The sequence below is a fragment of the Pseudonaja textilis genome, chromosome 3, assembly GCF_049901715.1.
Source record: "Pseudonaja textilis isolate UNSWEBS1 chromosome 3, rPseTex1.2, whole genome shotgun sequence".
Classification (NCBI taxonomy): Eukaryota; Metazoa; Chordata; class Lepidosauria; order Squamata; family Elapidae; genus Pseudonaja; species Pseudonaja textilis.
The window spans coordinates 167298578-167315953 of record NC_141992.1 but is presented as its reverse complement, the minus strand read 5'-3'; positions in this window follow the sequence as shown (position 1 = coordinate 167315953).

Here is a 17376-nt window from a genome sequence, read left to right as displayed (position 1 = left end):
CTCTTAGCGATCATATAGATAGTTTTTCTCCATGATGATTTGTCACCAACCTTGTCTTTCAGATCTTTCAACAGTAAACTTATCATTACTGAAACTGAGTCTGATCACGTTGCTGGTCACCCTCCTTCCTTCCATCTTTCCCAGCATTAGAGCCCTTTCCAGAGAGTCAGGTCTTCACAATATGTATCCAAAGGATTATTTGAATCTGGCCATTTGTACCTTAAGTGAAACTCCGGGTTGCTTTTGTTCAATGATCCATTTGTTTGTTTTCTTGGCTGTCCATGATATTCATATACAACTTCAGCACATAGGCAGATCCTAAATTTATTTATTTATTTTTATTTTATTTGGTTTGTCAATTGCTTACAATAGGTATAAGTAAAAACATAGTTATGAATACATGGATACATATAAGAAAAATAAAAGAAACAATAGGACAGGGATGGTAGGCACATTGATGTGCTTATGCATGCCCCGTACAGACCTCTTAGGAAAGGGGTGAGGTCAATAGTAGACAGTCTAAGGTTAAAGTTTTGGGCATTTGGGGAAGAAACCAAGAGTCAGGTAGAGTATTCCAGACATTGATTACTCTGTTGCTGAAGTCGTATTTCCTGCAATCAAGTTTGGTTTATATAATTATATTCTAGATATTATTAGAATAAGTTAAATTACCTTAATGAAAGCCGAAGAATACAAATTAACAGCAAAACAAAACTCCATACATATTTCAGGCTAAAAACACATTTTTGTACAGCTTGGGTTATAAATAACTCTGCTGTTATGCTGAATGAAGTTGTCCCTCCAGTTAGCAAATTACCAAGTTAGCCGGGACAACAGCACTCAAGAAGACAAAGAGGAATATTCAGTGCAGCCTGTGGAGATTCACTGGCTAACCCTTTAAACTAATTTACAGTCTTTGGATTCTTTCCCCACCAATTTATAAATACCATCCAACCACCCATCTATTCAGCAGAGTAAGTGAGGTGGGGAATGAGTGTGCCATGTTGCCTGTGGCTCCAAGCAAACGTCTTGGCCTTGCCCTAGCATGAATTTCAATTGAATTTCTCCAGCCTGAATGGTTCACAGTTAAACCAGAACCATGATGTTTTTGCCCATGGATCCAGTTCTAAAACTATCTGAAATAGGGCTCCATCAGGTTGGGTGGTCCAACAAGAACAAGGATACATTATTAATATGCAGAGCCAAGAACTTAATGGAAAATGATTAAGATCCTACATCGTGTTAAGAAATTTGGAATTAAAACAGAGTATGTAAAACAAGCCACCACCATTCTGTTTGAGGAAAAGTACTTTCTTTACTTGGTCATCTGTAATATTTTAATAAAATAGTTCATGTTTTGTTCATTCACACTTTTGCTCCTTTCACATATATGGCAGAAGGATGAGGAAAACCTGATTATGATATCCAAACAAAATATAAAATTTACCTCCTTTGCCCAAGTGTTTCAGACTTTCAGCAGTTCAAGTTCTAGTATTCTTAGCAATAGCCCTGCTGATTGGGCAATTCTGATCAATGAAAGCAATGCTTTTGAAAGTCACCAAAGTTGGGAGACTCTATGCTACCCTGTCTCTTCAGGTAAATTTGTTCTAATTGACCTCTGCTACATTAATGGTAAACAGTTCAATTAAGGTGTCACACAGTACTTTTCTGTAAAAAAGGCCCACAGCATGTTAGGAATAATAGAGATGATACTGAAAATAGAGATGCCAGGATTTTATATACATCAATTTAGATAAATAAATGGTGTGACTGCATCTGGAATATAATGTGCATTTCGGGCCACCAAACCTCAAAAAGGAAGTAGTGGAGCTAAGGAAGAGTCAAAGAAGGGAATAAGATGGTCAAGGGGCTGGATCAGCTTCCCTATCAGGAAAAATTGCAACATTTGGATCTTTTCAGTCTAGAAAGGAGACAACTAAGAAAAAAGTTGATTAAACTATACAAAAAGTATGGATGTACAGTATGGATAAAGTAGAAAAGAAGAAGCTATTTTCCCCTTCCCAATATACTACATGCAGAGGTTACCCAGTGAAATTACAGTCTAAAAGAATCAGGACAGACAAAAAGAAATGTATTTTTTTTTTTACAAAATATTTTCAGAGAGAGATAGCCTGAGCTAGAGGCAGGAGTCAAACAGGAAACTAGTCTGGAATCTCTACATAGGCACAAGAGGGTAGGGTCTGACCCCTCTTGCTTATGTAAGCATAAAGCTAGTCTGGCTCAGACACAAACCACCAATCTGATAAGTTTCTTGTGCTTTAGGCATGAGCAATAAAATAGCTAATTGAACTCTTATATGTAGATCTGATTGTTCATGCTTGACAAGGACATGTAATTTAGCTTTGGAATTTGCTACCACAAAATGTGATGCTGGCTACCAGCTAAGCTGGTTTCAAAAAAGAGTTAGACCAGGCATGTTCAACCCATGAACAGCTAGCAAATGCAGCCCAACAAGGGGGGTAAACCTTTAACATTATTATGTGATTTTATATATATTAACTGTATTATATATTTTATATGCAGCCCAAGGCAGTTCCTCTTCATTCAGTGTGGCCCAGGCAAATCAAAAGATTGGACACCCATCAGCTAGGTCCAATTCATAGAACTCACTGTTTATTAGCCTTGATGGCAGTTATGACTGCTTCTGAAGGTCACCAACTAGTGGGCTTTATTTAGTTGATTGGCCTTGTGAGAACATTGCCAGACTGGATGGGCCAGGGGTCTGCTCGCTTATACTCTTACACAAGCTTTCCTGCAAGAAAAGTGTCCAGCAAAAGAGGAAAGATGTTAACTTGTGTTGGATCACGGGTGGAGTGAAGGCACAGGATGCTCCGATCAATAGAACAGTTTATTTGCTTCAGAGCAGGACTGAGAAACCTGAGTCACAGCAAATATTCTTCTTCGGCCCAGGGAGTGTAAAAGGTGTTGGACCACCAGGATGGGATAAGTGGTTTGCTATAATGTGTGGTTCAATGTTGTTTTGTAATCAGCACAGATGCGCACTGACCCATCTGGCTTAATTGGGGTGACTATAGGGGGTCTCTCATTTTGTGTGATCTGAGATCCAAGATCCTTTGTGCAATGAGTTTATTCAACTGCTCATCTATCTTGGACTGTAGAGCAAAAGGGACCCGCCCTGGCTTTATCCGGACAGGGACAATTTTGTGGTCTAGATTTAAAGAAATAGGGGTCCCCGTGTACTTGCCTAGCTGTCCATTGAAGACGTCTCTGAATTCTTCGATGAGGCTGTCTTCCCACTTGGTTTCATTGATCCAGTTGATTCCGGCGACCTCTATTCCTAACAGTTGGAACTATTTGAGCCCCAGTAGACTGGGCCTGTCCCGGTCTACTACAATCAGTGGTAGGCTTCCAGAGAAGTTCTTAAGTTGTATTTTGAACTTGCCAATTCCTATTATCGGGATGCAATTCCATTAGTAATCTTTTAGAATTAATTTCTGTGGCTTGAGTTCAGTTTTAGTTATCTTAGGGAGCATTTTCTTGAGGCTTGCCTAGGAAACCATAGGTAGGTATGACCCTGAATCTACCTCCAGGTGCCAATTTTTCCCTTCTGTTCTGATCCAAATCTTGTTCCAAGGAAACAAATACGAAACAGAGGTAACAGCAAAACCTTTTAATGATTCTTTACGAATTCTGTTCCTTCATGGTTAAAAGGAGCAGTTTCAAACTAATTGTCTCCGATAAGAACAGCCTTGCCAAGGTTATGCAAGGCTGCCAAGAATACTAGATAGTTACTAAGAAATATTTCAAACACAGTCTCCAACACCAACCAAGGTATTCCACCAGGCTTGAGTGCAAAATCTTCTTTGCTTCCTGCAAAGAACTCCGGTTTCTCAACTGGCTTTTATCTCTTAAGGGAGGGGCCTTTACCTTGCAGCCTTACTCCCAAGTTGGCCATGCTGCTGCAGCTGCTCTTTCCTTTGAGCAGCCCTATGCACATGTGCACTGGGCACAGACTCCTCAGGGACCTCTTCATCACTGCTGCCAGCCTCCACAATCTCCAAAGGCAGCATTGCACTCCCTGATGGTCCTGGCCCCATCCCTTCATCACACGCTGGCCCCTCATCTGAGTTCTCGCTCTCTGAGACCTCAGCCATCCACACCTGCTGCCAGAGAACCACAACACTCTTCTATGCTTATTTGTACATGTACCTTCCCTGCATTGGTTGTGCTGGTATGGCCCATGGTCACGGTCTGGTGCGTTCCTCCTCTTTCAGTTGTTGGCTCCTCACTCCTTCTGTTCCAGTCATAATTATTTCTCTGGTTCCCAGTCTGGCTTGCCCTGGTCCACGGTGGTGAAGTTGGTGGCCTCTGTCATCGTCTGGCTGGCTGGGATGCCCTGCAGGCTCTTGCTATATGTTCCTTCTGGACGCACCTCTGGCAGATTGCATCCTGGAATCTGCATTCTGATTGAGGGTTGTTTTCCTCACACCTGGCACACCAAGTTTTTCTTCCTTTTTCTTGACTTTTTATTGCTCTTTCTGACTGTAGTTGGTGACCGTAGTTTGTCTTCCTCTGTCTCTGGCTCCAATTCCGCATCTTTGTAGTGTACGGCAGCCGCTGCCTTTGGCAGTTGCTGTTTATTCATCTTTTTCATGGCTGCTACCAACTGTTCTGATGCTTCTGTTGCGGAAGCTTCCTCTAGGGCTTCTTTGAATGTTATTTTTGGCCTTGCGAGTAGCCAGTTCTGGAGGGTGAGGTCTCTGAGTTCTAGGACCATGTGATCTCTCATTGCTTCGTCCACGTTGAGGAATTAACAAGCGGCAGCAATTTCTCATAGGGTAGCCACGAAATCATTGATGGTTTCTTCCTTCTGGTCCCTTCAGTAAAATTCATGTCGCCGCACTAGGGACAATGCTTGAGGGGCATAATGTGCCCACAGGATCTGCTCCAAGTATGGCCAGGCCATTGTCTTCAGTTAATTGGACGAGGATAGTGTCTTGGCCATTTTGAACACCTGGCCATCTTGAATACCTACCCACAGTGGGTTAAGAAGATGGCTCTTTTCCTCTGTTCCAAGAGGCTGAGAAGATCATTTGCTTCCAGGAACATGTGGAAATGGTCCATATGAGTCCCAGTCTTCTTCTGCTGGGTTGAACAGTGCTGGAGGGATGTTTGATCCAGACATCTTGTTTGGCCGGTTTCATTGTATAATGGCTGATGATGCCACATGGCTACTGGTTGAGCTGGTCCTTTGTTGCTTCAGAATCCCACCTTCGTTGCCAGTGTTGTATTGTGGGTGGAGTGAAGATGCTCCAATCAGTAGAACAGTTTATTTGCTTCATAAAAGAACTGAGAAACCCAAGCCATGGCAGCTCCTTTTAAAGGGAGCTTCTCTGCAGCTTCAGCCATTGACAGAGGTTTGCTTTTTCCGTTTCTGCGGTTTAGCCAGTCACAACCTTACATGCTAATATCTAACAACTTGGTTTATCTAACATACTAAATAAGGGTTTTGAGGCAGTTCAGAAGCAAATCTGACCTTTAGTGTTAGTTGGTTTAAGATGCTGGGCCATCTGACCCTGCGCTGATTTATTTGGAACCAGAGTAAAGCTTCATGTAATATTTTTCTATTTTTGTGTATGTATCGATGCATGCATGCCTTCAAATCAGTCTTGGCTCCTGGCAACTGTTTGGCTAAGTCCCTACAGTTTTCTTGTTAAGATTTCAGAATGGTTTTCTATTGCTTCCTTCCTAGGGCTGAGAGAAAATGACTGGCCTAAGATCATCAGCTGGCTTTGTGCCAAAGGCAAAACTAGAACTCAGAGTCTATCAATTTCTAGGCTGATACGTTAACCAACTACTCTAAACTGACTCTTGTATAAAATACCTTGGTCACCACTAAAAGCTAAGTAGTATGCAATTATGTTTATATTTTCTCTTTGGGTGTACAATTCAAACTTTATTCCGCACTTTCAATGAATTGGAAATAGTACGTTAATTGGCTGATGCCCAGCAGTTTGCCTCTAGCGGGAATTCAGCAGGACATTATATGGAGAATATAGTAGACAGTGCACTTCCCTACTTGTGCCTCTTAATTTTGAATTCCTTTGCAAATCCTTTTTATAATCTTTGTTTCTGACTTCTTCATGCCATTAAGGATTTACTTTCTCTTGACGTATGAAGTAAATTTCATATTTCAGAAAAGGTGTTAAAACAGTGTTTCACTATAGTGAGTAATGATCAGAACTGATCTTTGACCTATGTATATGAAAGAAAGAAAGCAAGAAAAAACAAACAAACTGGGAGGTCTGTTCTCTGAGAAGAGTTTTGGCACTTCAAGTACTCAGGGAAAAATGGGTAAGGAAAGGAATTTAAAGAGTATACAGTCCCTTGACTTGTTCTGAGCTAGGAAACTAATCTACAGTGTTTAAATGTACCCATATCTCCAAACCAAAATTAAATAGGGAAGGAATATTCCAGAAGGCTTGTATCCAAAAGATAGGAAAAGGACATCTTCTGGAAGAATCAAACCTGTTCCCTCTTGGCTAGTTGTTCTAAAAGGAGGGAGGGAGAGAAACTTTCATGTTTATTCAATTGTTCCTCAGTAAGGGAGAGATGCTGTCAGACGTGAAAAATTGTGATGCCGCATTCCCTTTTTTTGTGTGTGTGTGGGGGGGGACACAGCTTTTCTTTTAGGCCTGTTTCCTAACCAGGGTGGTAGCAAAACAACTCCAGGGCATCTTGGAAGAAAGATTATCTAGATCTTTTTCAGTCCAGCTTCAGACTGGACCACAGTCCCACAAACTAGAAACTTGGAAAGTTGCAATTCCATCCTATCTAGCAGATCAAAGAAAGCTCTTATAATAACAAGCCTCCATACTCCCAGATCTGGACTTGTAGTTTAACAGTGGTCTTCATCTGTATGATCTTGTAAAGATATTTGCCACATGCTGTGTTCCAGTCTTATAGTACAGGTGTTTTGGAAAGTAAAGACCTTTATTGCAAATTAAAACTGGTGCCACTATATGACTTTGAGCTTGCAGCTTTCTATTAGATGTAGGTAATTAAAAAGCTTTTCAAGGATATGTATTCTTTCACAAATGGCTTTACTAACCTCATGTTTAGGTTTTATCAGGTTTATATTGAGAAGCAGGTTATAATTGTTACATGATAGTTTTGACTGTGGTTCAGTGAAGCACAATGACACAATGTGTATGAACTCACCTAGGAAACTGGTCTTGTGCAGGTGTTTTGCTGGCAGAGTTTTCCCCAGGGCTCGTATGAGGATACAGCCTACTCTTTCAATGTACCATTCAGTACCATGAGGAGAGGGCTTCTCTTCCCTCTTTCATGTCCTCCAAAAACAGGTGGGGCTGACATTCCAGAAACTCTGAGGTTTGACAGGGTGAAACATATTGGTTTAATGAAGATGAATTTCAAGACCTGGATAGTATCAGGGATTCAGCATGAGACAATGCCTCTGGCAAGGTTATTTAGAGCCTAGGATTGCATTCTAGAAATGAATAGTGACAAATCTGCCCATACAGATGACGTGAAGCCCTTTAAGCAGAAGCATAAACTCATAGTTTCTGACATTGGACTGATGTTTGTTACTAAATTTAAATTTAGTATGCATTAAATCATCTGTTTTTAGGTTATTGTACAACATTGCAATGAAGAACAAGGAGGTATAGTATTCTTGTTTGTAGTTTTGTTCTGGAATGTTTAATATTTAATTATATTACATTATTCTTTTATTGGTATTACTTCTTAGCTTTCTGATTAATACCGAAAAATGGAACAGCAGGGTATCAGTTTCTTAAATAAATACTGATAAAAAAGGAGCGTCCCTTAAATTATGTATACTTTAGAACATGCAGCTTGTTAGAAACAAATCATATGGAATTCAGTAGACATTCTCAATTAAAGAAAACATAAGCTTGCAAATTCATGGGCTTAGATTCCATGAATTGGTGTTTAATGAAAAGTGTCGGTATCATTGTTTCAGTTAAAAGCCTTTTTAAACTAAACAAAAAGAGTGGAAAAAAGATAACTACCCACAAACTTGGCACAAATTTCTTTTTCTCTCTATTTTTGGACTCAGTTTTGGAACTTTAAAGATTTCCTTTTAAGGTTGAAAAGGAACATAGTTTCCAATGGTGCAATTGTATAGTTAACTCTATTTTACTCTGCCCACATATATGTGTGTAATTTTAAACAGCCAGTAAAAAAACAAAATGAGAACTATGCTATAAAATCTCACACATTGTTCCACATATGGTGTGAACAGAGGGAATTAGTTTAGACAATCTGCAGCTAATATCTGGGAAATACTACATTTAAAACTACATGTGTTGAAGGTCTCTGATGTTTAAATAAATGTTCATATAAATATTATGAAAACCTCTGCTCCTTTCACGAAGTCTAATGAGATATAGTTTGCTTGTATCCATCTTTTCCAGCAGTGTTGTCTCTTTCTGTATGCATAGGTACACATCAACCCAACTATCTATTTGAGCAAATTTCATGTATCAGGTTGGATGCTGGACCTGAAAACTCTTTTTTAAAACATAATCTTACTCATTGGAGCTTCTATATTCAACTTTAATGATCTATTCTATATTTCTTAACGTTCCAGCTGAAAGTTTCAGTGTTTTTTTGTAATTAGGTCCAAACTTCCTCATCATTACATCTGATTATAAACTAGAGTTGTGGAGTAAGGCTGAGAGTCATCTTATAGGGGAGATGGGTGGCATACAAATTTAATAAATAAATACGGGTTCTACATGACAGTTAAGGACACTAGAACCCACAGGAAAAACCATATTAAATAGAAGAAAACTTATTTCACCTGTACATGATCTCAAAATTGATTCCTGACATCTTCATTTACAAAGAATAATGATATAAGGTCTTTCTGTATCTTGAGAACCACTTTCTGTATCTTGAGATATCAGTCCAGTTTGATCAGCTTATTATTGCAATAAAAAATTGCTAGATATATAAATTGTGTGATATATATACATCAGTACATTATTTGAGCTGCCATTGTGAGTTACAAAAAAACATAGTTTAGCTTATTGAGTGAAACTAACCAATTGTAATTTATTAAATAACAAAACATAGTTTAATGTAATGAGAAAAGCCAGCCAACCAGTAGTTTATCATATGGTTTTCACATTACATTAAACATCTTTTATTTAATCATTTATTTAATAAATTACTGTTGGTTAGTTTCATCCAATAAGTATTCACTAGGAGAGCACGGTCCTGCATTTCTATCAGCAAACCTCTTGGGATCCATTTTCCCAATCATATCATTGGCTTGATAGAAAATAATGTATGATTCAACCTGAGTCAGGAATTCAGTGTAACACTGGAAATGCTTTGCTGCAATCGAATTAAAATCGATTGGTTTACACTTAATTACCCATGTTTCATAGATATAAGAATTTGGGAGGAATCCATGAAAACCCATTTAAAAATCACTGGAATTTCTCTCTGAAATATCCTTGTAGGAATATAATCAATCATTCTATATATTATTAATTACACATTGGTTTCAAGGAGACAGGGTGTTCACATTGAATTACGCATTAGGACTAGAGTATTTTCCTCCTTTTTGTTTTGTAACCCTATGTACTAGTTTGATAAAGAAAATTATATTCAAAAGCAAACAATTTTGTGGAAAAAAGGACATTATAATCCATATTATAGTGAGACACTTAATTATTATCCATGAAAGCTTACTGCCATGCTCCCTGAGAATTCTGGATGTTGTAATCCCAGTGCATCTTGTGAATGTCAGGTTACAAAGAGCTTCCATTTAGAATTAAATATATTTGGAATATCTTTCATTGTCCTTCACTTAATTTTGTTTTGTTCTGATTCTTTTTCTAATCGTGTAATCCACTTTACATCTATTCAAACTTTGGGGAAAACCAAAATTGAGTACATTACACATTAAGTTTCTGTTTCTCAAAGGAATTCAGGATATGTATAATTAACATACATATAATTAGAGCTTACCCCTAGGTTTTATGGCTATGTAGAGATTTGATCTAAATATTTTATACCTTAATATAAATATTATTTATTGAATTAATGCATGTTCTCTAATATTTATGGATTGAATATACAGGTTTGTTGGTTGGAGTCATGTCATATACATGGGAAATAGCACCTACTTAAATTATTTCTAAACTATTAAGCTTTTCTAAGGTTTGTATTCTCTTGTTGCATGTTTCCTGCTTCTGAATGTCAGGAAATTGCATAAGTGATTTTAAGAATAATAGGCTACAAAAACTGGGTTCAGTATCTGCAATTGCCCATGGTGGCATATGAACTATTAGGTAGAATATAGTTGTTGGTACAGTCCAGTGACTGAGAGATGGATATGGCTGAGTTTGGGAATGTTGGATAAAATAAATAAACTCAGGTGCTCGGCAACTGGGCTACCTGTACAGCCATTTGCAGTATCCCATGATCCCATGATTTTATTTTAGAACAGGTTAGAAAAAACTGCACTCATTAAGTTCACAAATGCTGCATTCACTTAATGACCACTGCCAGAAAGTTCATAAAATTGGGTCAGACACATGACTGACTCATTTTAAGACCATCACAAGGTACAACCATGGTGCTAGGTCCTTTCATGGTCGTAACTCAAGAACTACTTATAAACCTTTTTCAAAAGATTTGGAAAGATATTTTAGATTTCTAATGTTAGAATTGTCCATGTTTTTTTCATCCCTGAAAATGATTTTCTATAAAATTATTCATAGATGTGATGTTTTCTGTGATTCAAATACTTTTACTCATTTGCAAGCTTTCCTCAATGATTCTTTAGCTAACTGTAACTGCAGGATTAATGGAAATTAGATGAATGACTACTTTTTCTAAAACAAAATCAATATAGAAAAAAGAAGGGCATTTCTGATATTTTTATTCCACACTCGCAAACCTACAATTCATTTGCATGTCTTTGAAATGAATGGCTTTTCTAAAATTTACATTATAATACCAAATTCATGTTGATGTCTTATTTCTATCCCTGAGAATGCCAATTTCTTTTTATTGGAAATGTGTGTGCAAACAAGCCTGGAAGAAAAAAGACATGAAACAAAGAACCTTTGAAAACTTCTCATTTTGTGCCATCAGCTAAATATTTCAAAAGCAAACAGGAATGAACTAACTGTATTTGTGCAAGTTTGGTTTGATCATATGAAGAGGGAATTTAGATCTGGAATTCTAACAGTTACTATACAGGGAACATACTTTAAAACTGACTTGAGTGGTCCTTATGCTGAATATTCAGTATTTTTTGTGGCTATTGAAACTTGAAATAAACTTAAAGATGGAAGCTGATAAAGTTATTAATCATTAAACAAAACTTCAACAACATTTCCAAAATAGCATCATTTCCATTTATTTCTGCTTTGTTTCTTTTCAATTACTGCAGAACAACCTCAGAAAGAACTAAAGGCAAACTTCATGCTGATTCAAACTTAGATTCTTTTAGTAATCTTAGATTGCAAGAGCTATAGGTATTTTTTATTGAAGCTCAATTTTTTTTCCTGTAAGAAACTTCTTAATGCAGATGTCTAGTTATGGCCTCTTTGTAGTTTAATAACATACACTTTCGGTTTATAATTATAGTATGTTGGTTATGTCCATATCTGAGAAATTAGAATTGGATTACAGAACCCACAGCAATGGAAAACTATTTTTAAAATTTCTAGCTTAAGGAATAAAATGCATCTTGCAGAACCAGAAACGAACTATTTGAGGACAGGAATATTTTATACCATTTAATTAATGTTAAAACAATACTTGGGTAATTCCTACTTCCCAGCATAGTAAAGTTTTTAATGAACACCAGGCATTGCCAAGATGTCTCTTGGAAATTCAGATAGATAATTTTACATGGAGAGATAATATTTTTAGGCAAAGTGTTCTTAAAGTCATGTTCACTTCCTGGGTGACTTCTTTGACATAACGAACTTCCTTTTCAAAACTCAATTTTTAATCAGAATCATAAAGACAATGGACACTGGTATTATTCAACTTCTTGCGAAGTGCAAGCAGAAACAGTCTGATGAAATTGAGTGGGGTAATGAAGTAGCATTAGACCTGAGGAGAAGAGTAAGATGAGTTGCTACACTGCAACAATTACAAAGTCATTAAAAAACCCATATAAAGTAATCCCCCTATGAAGTACTAAACAAACATAAATTATGCTAAAATAGCACATGGAAAGAGATGAAGAAGCAGCAGCAGTATCAAGAGAAATCTGATCCATCTGCAATCTTAATTAGCCTCCCCACCCTGTTATAAATTCCAAACGGACCTGGGAATCAATATCAGTTCACAATCCACATATACATTGAGATGAAGACAGTGTAACTTTTGATTATCTGGCAAGCAAAAAATATGCCTGAAGAGCCAGAAATCTTCACCACTCACCACTCCTCTGGTGGAACTCTCTCCTGTTTTGCCTGCCAACTATGTAGATGATGCTGATGGGTTTGGAAAGGGTGAAGAACAGGCTCTGCATTCTCCCACCAGTTCTCTCACTGAGATACAGTCTCATTCCTGGAGTTCAGATTCTCCCCAAGTTCTTATTTATTTGCATTTATTTGTGTGCAGCCTACTCCATAGACTCTAGATTCCTTATTTGCACAAGACAAAAAGATACCTAAAATACCTAAAACCACCACAACATCATGTCTGCCAGCCCAATATCATCTGCCAATAAGGAGCTGTCAGACTTCTGTGGCATTTTCTTCCATGAGCTCTATGGAAAACCAGGGTCTCCATTCTTTTCCTGAATAACAAAAAATGAGCTATTCTGATTTTGCGGGGAGGGGAGCTATCCCAGAGCAAGGAGTATATGATGGAGAGGGCCAGTTTTCAGACTACTTACCAGCTAGTGTCTGCCTACCTGTGTGAGTGTGTGCATGTGTATGTAAACTTGTGACATGTTCTCTTGCTCTACCTGTGTTTCATTCTCCTGGAGTAGATGGTTCTGAAGGCAGTGGAGATTTGAGCCATAGAGGGCTTGGCAGTATTCAGCACCTTGAATCACACCTGGGAACTAATCAAGTGCAATCCTACAGTTTCAGAATCACCTCGTTGTACTGGCTTCCCCTATCAGCAAGCAGGCGGCTGTGTTTACCAGTAATGATCTTCGAATTTCAGTAGTCTATTTGTGAGATCATACATAATCCATACAGTCAATTCTTCCTGCTTTGGGTAAAAGATGCAATGACAACCAGCTAGTTTGATTTGTTGGCAAACAGCAACAGGTGAGGTGGGTGCAATTATTTTTCTCACTTTATTTCTCAAATTCCAGGAATATGATATCATTTTCAATATACCTCTTTGTTGCAAAGAACTGTCCAGCTATATGTTCCATCTTCCTTGATAGTGAAACCCTTGCAGCTATAATCCAACATTAAGCTAGCTGGACCTTTTGGAATATTTCAAATTATGCATCATTCTCTATTGTGTTTGGTGGGTATGCATTAAAACAGATGCCAAGACTTATGCATTTCTTGCCACTTTAGTTACTGTGTCATGTCTTTCACTAATAAGCTAGGTAGACTGATGGAACTTTCATTCAGGGCCTTGAGATAGTTTCCTTGTAGTTTATTAAAGATTTATCATGGACCAAAGACTTAGACATAATTAAGTGGCATCTTACTTTTTTCTAAATGACTTATTTATTTCTTGTAGTGCTATCCTTTTGAGATAGTTCATATATTTATTCAACATGTTTTCCAGAACTGTTGCCTTGCCTGTTCATATTTATAATAGAAGCCCTTAATTTGTGGCATTATTTAGGCAAAATATTTCATCAATTGATGGAGAGTTCCACCTGTCCTCTTTCCGTAATTCAGAATTGGAATAGATGACATGTTACCTAAGAACAATACCTTTAATTGGTCCATTTTTTAAAACTTGGGGCTGCATTTATTTATATTCAATTCAGTCTTCTACTCCAATGTTGCAATTTTACCCATGGATATCACTATCTATCCACAAAATGTTTTCCAATCCTCCCCCATTTGGGCGATCTATTTTTTCCAGTAACTGCAGCTGCTCAAGGCTGATTGTTAGTGAACTATTCTGGTTTCCACCACATTTCTGCACTCTGCATGTTTGTCTAAAAACCTGGATGGAAAAAATCCTGTACTTGTTTGTGGTTATGAGGTACTGTGTCTGTGGGAGAGAGGAGAGAGAGCAAATTATTCAGAGAGGAAGAGGTACTTATATGACCACTGAAAGAGAGATGGAGACTGCCCTGAATGAAGTCCAGGGAGAGTGTTCTGGAATCGCGGGAGTTCCAGATGAAGATATATATACACACACACTGTAAACTAGAACTACCTCTTCTTGCAATTTGGTGTTAGAACAAAGTAAAGGTTCAACAGGGGAAACCACTAGCAATTTCTCCTAGAGAACAGACGGCAATCATATTCCTCTTATGATATCCCTGGGCAGGATGAGAGCTCTGAAACTTCAGCCAATTAAGAAATGGAAGATGATGATGAATGGAAGAGAAAAGAACAGAAATTCCAAAGCAGGGGTCTCTGTCGATTCCAAATGAAAAAGAAACAGAAATGGAAGGAGCACCATAGCCCCCAGCTGATGGAATTCAACTTTGCATACACCAGTTTTTGACATCTCAAAGCCTCTTCACTACTACAGCAATAAATATAGAGACATTTAGTAGATGGGCCCTGCACTTTATTGTCATGTCCTTGTCTAAAAGATTTATTTTGCACTTTGGTCCAACAAGCCACCTACAGTATTAGTTAAGCTGATATTTCCAGAGCTTTTATTGCTTCCTCCCACAATTCAGTCATCTTTCTTTTCTGACACTGACCTGTGCAGGTCAAGTACTTATCTGATCTCTTCTCTCTCCCTAATGCAGGAGATCACATTAGAGGAGCTGTAAATACTATAGATTGAAGTCACCTGGGCTTTCCTAGCACTATGCTATTCCTTAAACAGAGCTTGTCTTTATTTTTCTTTCACTCAAGTAGTAGACTCAAGAATGCTTTCAGATAAAAGTTATATTCCTAGCTTTAGAATTTCTCTCTGTTCATTCTTTCTGCACTATCCCACAAGGGACTATTTGGCCCAGAGAAGAGATTTAAAGAGTAGGCGTAAAGAGAAAAATTCTGGTTTTATTCTAAGAACTGCTGGCTATTAAGATTTATTAGACAGGATGACTATTGGTGATTCATCAAAGACAGCTGACTTGATGGAGATGCCAAGCAACATAAATGGCAGAAAATGATGCCTTTGAAAGGAGCTGCTGAATACTCTTGGGGCAGCACATATTCTGGAAGAACAAAGGTCAACAGAAACCATGAGGAAGCAGTCTCAATTCGGTGGGGAGGAGAGGAGGATGCACCTGGTACCTCCAGGTTGAATGAAGGGAGTTAGAAATTAGGGAGTGAAGGAGATGAAGCTGATGAGGCAGGAAGCAGCAATTCTGAGACCCAATAGATTGCGTAAACACAGAACAGGTGCATTCCAGTTTCATGGCTGGGAAAAATGACCATTATTCTATTGACCCCAAAAAGATGGAAGGGCTTACGATGTGGGCAGATTTATTTCTATGCTCTATATCAGATAAATCTTCTACATTGTATGACTATTTTCTTTGTCTTCAGTAAAACAACTAACCTAGTAGTACTGAGTCCTTGAGGTTTCTGCTATTCATGAATACGTGAATGCAGAGATAAATTTGTAGAAAAACAGAGATGGATAGTTGTACCTGTCTTGAAGCCTCCCTTCACTTTCTGTTACCTAAATACCTGTTCTTTTTTATTTTCAGTGCTCTCAGAAGAGTCGTCACTCAGCTGCCTCAAAATCTTTTTGTCAAGCATATTGTAGCTGAGCTGCAAAGATCCAACAGACAACTAGAGGATGTATATCATGTAGAAGATGATGTCAAAGAGTTTTCTGTATGGAATTGTTGTTTTCTTCAGATAGACCTTGACAAACAACCTCAATTGAGTTGTCTGAATTTCTGTTGCTGAGACAGTTAATTGAATTTGCCTCATTTTACGACTTTTCTTGCCACAGTTGTTAAATGAGTAACACGGTTACTGGTTTACCCACTGAGTTTGCAAAAGGTTATCACATGACCTAGGCACACTGTAGCCACCATAAATATGAGTCAGTTGCCGAGCATCCAAATTTTGATCAAGTGACCATGGGATTCTGCAACTGTTATGAAAAACAGTCATGTCGCTTTTTTCAGTGATGTTGTAACTTCAAATAGTCACTAAATGAAGTGTTGTAAGTCAAGGACAACCTGTAGTTGGATTTTCTGGTATTTCTCTGCAGACATTTATTGGATTTTTGCTTCCCAATTATAGTATTCTATCTCTTATCTTCCTAATCCTTCACAACCAGTGAGGAAGGAGGTGAATACTAGAGATTGCCAGGGGAGTTCTTTAAGCTTCTGCTTCTTGAACCTGGTGCATCTGCTGCCAAAGCAACAGCTCAGTTGGGAATGACAGCTGTCAGGCCCAGTTCAAGAATGACATAGAACAATCCAGCCAAAGTTCATTGTTTTATTTGTTCACACCAAGTGGGCAGAATTTGTACTAAATTAAACATACTTTAGCTTAATGCACTGAAGACAAACTCCTTGTGTGTCCAATCGCTATTCTATTCTATTCTATTCTATTCTATTCTATTCTATTCTATTCTATTCTATTCTATTCTACTCTATTTTATTCTACTTATGATTGGTCACTTAGTGAATGTTCAAAATTATGACTGACCCCTCTCCCAAAGGACCTGGTTTTGAAGTTCTGTCAGTTTCCTCCAGTCATGTGACCACATTTCATGCACTTGGCAACTAGCCCACGTTTATGATTGCAGTGTCTCACAAACACATGACCAAATTTTGTGATGTTTTTGCAGAAAACAGCATTTACTTCCAATTTTTGGCCAAAATGCCCCATAGCGAGCATAGCGAGCATTCGTGGTTCACTTAATGACTATGGCATTCACTTAAGGGCTGTGGATTCACTTAATGACCACCCCCAAAGACATAAGTCAGTTCAGACCCACTTTACGACTCTCATAATTCATATTCATAATGGATAGATTCCACTAGTCATAAGTTGAGAATTATTTGTACTACTCTTACCCTAAACTTAGGTTATACCCTGGAGATTCTAGTGAGTAGCTATCCTAATTAAAAGTTCTACTATTAAAACTATTTAGTGTGTACTTTGCTGATCTTTTAACCTGGAAGGCAGGATATTTCATAATGATTTAAAAAGCATAGCAACTATCATTCTCCACTCACACATTTAGTCGCTTTCCCATTCTGTCACATTAAAAATGACAATTTGGTGATAAGTA